Raw genomic sequence first — 6,256 nt, 5'->3', positions numbered from 1 at the left:
AAATCTAATCAAACACTTCATGAGAGCCCATGAGCTCATGTTGTGCAACATTTCTATAGGCTATGCAATTGCGCGAGAAAACAGAGTGATGGCCTCTACTAAAAAGAGGATCCCATCAGCTAGGCCTAGTATATTTATTTCTCAACTTTCCTAATATTAAGCACATAGGCTATACTCCTGTTGTAAATATAACCAAACTGGCCGGCAGGAAAATTAACCACTCAAAAAAAGCTTCCTCCATTCACTATTTAAGTGCATAGATGACATGTATTTTTTCCTGTTTCCATACAGGTGCATGATAATGGTCCATTCTAAATCAAAACAAATTTCACACACAAACTATTTAGTATATGTAAAGACAAGATTAAATCAAGAGTAGTCTGATGGGTAACAATATTAGCCTATCACTTGTGAATAATATATTATCACTTGTGAATTATGTCCAGCATAAGAAAAAATGCTTTTTTTGCAACTTTTTCTAATCATAGTCTGCACATCTCATGTAGCCTAAGCCATAGGCCTAAATGTTTTGATATGGTTTGTATCACAACTAAAGTGGCCAAATAACTTCTTAAAATGCAGCTCATTAATCCACTTTACAAGGGGTGCAGAGCCTAATTGGCATACATAAGCAGCACGTGAGTTTCAAGTTAATAAAAGCATTATAATAAAAGCATTACATGCATAATTGCATTTGCGGTCACTTTTGAGAATGCTGTTCTAATGGAACATTTGCGCTTATGAGGGTGCGTTATGGCCACACAAAGGGGATACCGCCTGCTTGTTGAGTGACGGATGTAGTGTGTATAGCCTGCGCAAAAAAAACAAAGCAGAGCTCGTTCCTTTCACGCGACTTTTTTCAAATCATCATTAGAGTCGCATCATGCAGCCTTACAATGTATTAAAATCAAAACATATAGCCCAACGTAAGTTACATTAATAACTCTAAATGATGCATATAGGAGTACTTATTTTTTGTTAACCACTCAACACAGAATAGCCGTATGAGCGCACTCTCTCAAATCGTTTGGAGAAAATATCCTTTCTATTTTATTCAGCTTTGTTCAGTTGTATTCTTCATACTATAAAATAATGCCACGGAATTCTAAGCAAATCTTGTCTGCTAAATTAACTAGTGTAGCCCACAGCCATTTGGCATAGCCAGATCAGGACCTAACATAAGGACAACTCAGAGTATGCTATTCTGTTCTTCTGAAATAGACTACATTTTCTTCATATCATGCTTCTTTAGACCTGTCTAAAATAAATAATGGATTTATTGTGATGGTGTAGGCTATATTACATGGATTTATTAGACTTTTTAGAATGTAGACGTTCCAAAGGTCTGCATCAGTGGCTTGTGGAAGCCATGGGATGCTAAATGTGTTTATGTTAATAACCGGTCAATTACCGTGAGACCGACAGTTATTTGCTTGACAATCACAGGCTGACAAAATTAGGTGACCGCCACAGCCCTACTTACAACCAAATGGAACTGACACACACGGAAACGTTGTGAAGCCAGAAACTTTCTTTCTCTGTCTGATTGCAGAGTGAGAGTAGAGTCTGCCTCGCTATTATTTCTGCCGCTTCCTGAGGGGAGGTGTAATTACATGATCTGCACCGAGGAAGTCTCCAGGGCAGGTGTTAGATCCCCTGGGGTCACGCTGCTAAGTGGGCCCTGGTGACAGACAGACAGACAGGTGCCCCTGTACATAGGTCTGCCTTTTCGTTCCAAATGCGGGCGAATGAATGACAAGCTGACCATGAAGGCCAAGGGTGTGCAAAGCTGTCATCAAGGCAAAGGGTGGCTACTTTGAAGAATCTCAAATATAACATATATTTTGATTTGTTTAACACTTTTTTGGTTACTACATGATTCCATATGTGATATTTCATAGTTTTGGTGTCTTCACTATTATTCTACAATGTAGAAAAACCCTGGAATGAGTAGCTGTGTCCAAACTTTTGACTGGTGCTGTATATATACACTACCGGTCAAAAGTTTTTTAAATAAATGTATCCTGCTGTCTTTCCCTCCCTCCCCCTCCCTCTTATCACTTCCACAAACCCAAACACACAAAAAATAAACACCCTATAAGGATTTTTTAAAATCTGATTTCAGACAAGTCATGTCACGATCACTACTAGGTTACCAAGTATTTCGGTCAAGTGAAGACAGAGAAGTCTCATCCTGGGGAAGGATACAGTGGCAGATGTTTCACTCTCTACTGTGTGAGCTGTCAACGCTAACAACCAGGCAATTTACAGGTACATTCCGAGGACATATTGAGGCATGGCGTTACATAAAGATGCCACAATCACCATGTTTTAGACCTATGTTTTTCCCAGTGAACGGTATTTGCTCAAATGCTTGGGTTGTCCGGTTGTACAGAAGCACTTTGTAAATGTACATGTTATTATTACTTCTAGTTTAACTGTCAGAGAATGTGAGAAACTTACATCAGCAGGTCTGAAAATAAGCTTGAGATTGTAAAGTTTGGACCTAGTGCCCCACCTAGTGTGGATTTTCAGATAATTCATGATCGGGAAAGAAATGTCTGCGCTATACATACATACATACTGCATATATTATATTCATATATTTTATATATATGGGATACATACATTTTGAAGGACTTCATTATCTCAGATGATTACATGACTATAGGTCTGGTGAATGTGATTACCACAGTCATTCTTCAGTTTTGAACAAGACATTAGAAGGGCCAAACAACCTGGAAAACAATCTAATATTTTCAATAGGGTAGTCATTTGGATTCGAATATATCAGAGCATGGGTAATTAGAGTAGATTTTCATAATCACATTCAATTAAATTAGCCTCCCTTTAGACAATTTATAAAAAGGCTACGTGATTTGGGGTAATCCGATGTTGTGCTTGTTTACGCTATTACTGGGTCCAACAAAGGATGTTACTGAAGTCCCTTACTGATTACCGTAGATAATACAAATAGATGTGGACTGTCTGAAGAAAAAGTGAGATTTCAATCATTTTAGTTTAGATGTTGGACTTTAAAACATATATAAAATTTAAAAACAACATGTCACGTGCCGAATACAATAGATGTAGACCTAACTGTGAAATGCTTACTAACATTAACCAACAATACAGTTTCAATAAAAATAATAGTTAAGAAAATATTTACTAAAGTAACACAAAATAACAATAACGAGGCTATATATACAGGGGGTACCGGTACCGAGTCAATGTGCTTTGAGACAGCAAGATAAATAATATATTCTCAGATATTCCAAAAAGGAAAGAAAATCTTGATGTAACAAATGTGCTTACATGTGAATGTGATGTAATGGACATACAAAAAGATAATTGCAAAGCAAAACTTTTTCTTTGGGCTGGTGTTACTATGTACAGTGGCTTGCAAAAGTATTCACCCTACTTGGCATTTTTCCTATTTTGTTGCCTTACAACCTGGAATTAAAATTGATTTTTTGGGGGGGGTTGTATCATTTGATTTACACAACATGCCTACCACTTTGAAGATGCAAAATATTTTTTATAGTGACACAAACAAGTAATAAGACAAAAAAAACAGAAAACTTGAGCGTGCATAACTATTCACCCCCCAAAGTCAATACTTTGTAGAGCCACCTTTTGCAGCAATTACAGCTGCAAGTCTCTTGGGGTATGTCTCTATAAGCTTGGCACATCTAGCCACTGAGATTTTTGCCCATTCTTCAAGGCATAACTGCTCCAGCTCCTTCAAGTTGGATGGGTTCTGCAATCTTTAAGTCATACCACAGATTCTCAATTGGATTGAGGTCTGGGCTTTGACTAGGCCATTCCAAGACATTTAATTGTTTCCCCTTAAACCACTTGAGTGTTGCTTCAGCAGTATGCTTAGGGTCATTGTCTTGCTGGAAGGTGAACCACCGTCCCAGTCTCAAATCTTTGGAAGACTGAAACAGGTTTCCCTCAAGATATTCCCTGCATTTAGCACCATCTATCATTCCTTCAATTCTGACCAGTTTCCCAGTCCCTGCCGATGAAAAACATCCCCACAGCAAGATGCTGCCACCACCATGCTTCACTGTGGGGATTGTGTTCTTAGGGGTTATGAGAGGTGTTGGGTTTGCGCCAGACATAACATTTTCCTTGATGGCCAAAAAGCTCAATTTTAGTCTCATCTGACCAGAGTACCTTTTTCCATATGTTTGGGGAGTCTCCCACATGCCTTTTGGCAAACACCAAAAAAAACACCAAAAGCAATGGATTTTTTTCTGGCCACTCTTCCATAAAGCTCAGCTCTGTGGAGTGTACGGCTTAAAGTGGACAGATACTCCAATCTCAGCTGTGGAGCTTTGCAGCTCCTTCAGGGTTATCTTTGGTCTCTTTGTTGCCTCTCTGATTAATGCCCTCTTGGCAGGTTTGTTGTGGTGCCATATTCTTTCCATTTTTGAATAATGGATTTAATGGTGCTCTGTGGGATGTTCAAAGTTTCTGATATTTTTTTATAACCCAAACCTGATCTGTACTTCACAACTTTGTCCCTGACCTGTTTGGAGAGCTCCTTAGTCTTCATGATGCCGCTTGCTTGGTGGCACACCTTGCTTAGTGGTATTGCAGATTCTGGGGCCTTTCAGAACAGGTGTATATATACTGAGATCATGTGACACTTAGATTGCACCAAGGTGAACTTCATTTAACTAATTATGTGACTTCTGAAGGTAATTGGTTGCACCAGATCTTATTTAAGGGCTTCATAGCAAAGGAGGTGAATACATATGCACGCACCACTTTTCCATTTTGTATTTTTTAGAATTTTTTGAAACAAGTAATTTATTTCATTTCACCAGTTTGGACTATTTTGTGAATGTCCATTGCATGAAATCCAAATAAAAATGCATTTAAATTACAGGTTGTAATGCAACAAAATAGGAAAAACGCCAAGGGGGATGAATACTTTTGCAAGGCACTGTAGATAAAATATGAATTTACATTTTAGTCATTTAGCAGACGCTCTTATCCAGAGCGACTTACAGTAGTGAATGCATACATTTCATACATTTATTTTTCATCCGTACTAGACCCTATACAGTGCATGTAATCATAAACATTAAACAGCGCGCGTGTGTGTGTGCGTGCGTGTGCTTTGGCGGGTATGCCCGGTGAGAGAGGCCTTATTATGCAGACCATGTGGATATGAATATGAATAAACACAATATCAAAGACTGATGACGCAACAGTGCAGAAAATACACAGTGCATTCAACCTGCTCCACGCACCAATAAATTGACTGTAAACAAGGAGGCAAATGATGACTTCAACAAACTTGATTAAGTGCTCAAAAAACACTAGCAGAGAACATACTCCTTCGCCTTACAATAACACTGATACTGTATTGTGTAGTGACATTTATAATTGGCATCCACTACATCAGCGGCGCCGAGGAAGAAGACGCCGGCCGAAGACAGCAGCAGAGGGGTGTATAAATAATGAATTCAAAGCTCATTTGTATGTAAATGTGCCCAGACACCATGGCGATCCAGTTTTGCCTCATGAATTATGCATGACGAGAGCCAACCTGTGCTGCAGTGGAGTGCAAAGAACTTCTTCTCCCAATTTATCACACCTATTTCCCCCCTCTGTAATTCATCAGATCATAACAGAAAGAGTTAGAGGCCAACTCCCTGTGCTTCATCAAAAGTGTAGTCATCCACCTCTCTGCTTATTCAATGTCACCCCTGGTCTTAAGGTCACTGAATCCAGAGGAGTAGCCTAAGACTGACTGTAGGGGGTTTTGTCACATTCCTATTGTAGTATCAATGCCTAATCATCAGTGACAGTCAGCTACATACTCCTCTTCAATTTGTTTATATCAAAATAGACATTTTAAGAGTTCAAATATTATGATACGGTGGTATCCCTAGACTTGCCTGTGTGTACTGTATAAATGTATATACATCTTGCTTGCTATTCTCCGTATGGACAGAAGATGTCGCTATCAGTCATGTTTTCACTACAGCTTGACAGTGGACATTGATGTTGCATTATTATGTTGAATTTGGTCATGTACATTAAGTTCACAGACAATATAAATTGCAAAATGATATTGTTGAAACACTGAGCTATAGGCTGATGCCTTTCTCCCATCAAAGTAAATATTCACTGATGACCATCCCTGCCAATCAATTTTCCATATTAGGTCTATATATTTAATATAACATATCTGTAATGTGATTGATGTCCCATAATATTGTTAATGCTAGGTTTA

This window comes from Salmo trutta, chromosome 34, assembly GCF_901001165.1.
Source record: "Salmo trutta chromosome 34, fSalTru1.1, whole genome shotgun sequence".
Lineage (NCBI taxonomy): Eukaryota > Metazoa > Chordata > Actinopteri > Salmoniformes > Salmonidae > Salmo > Salmo trutta.
This window is presented reverse-complemented; position numbering follows the sequence as displayed.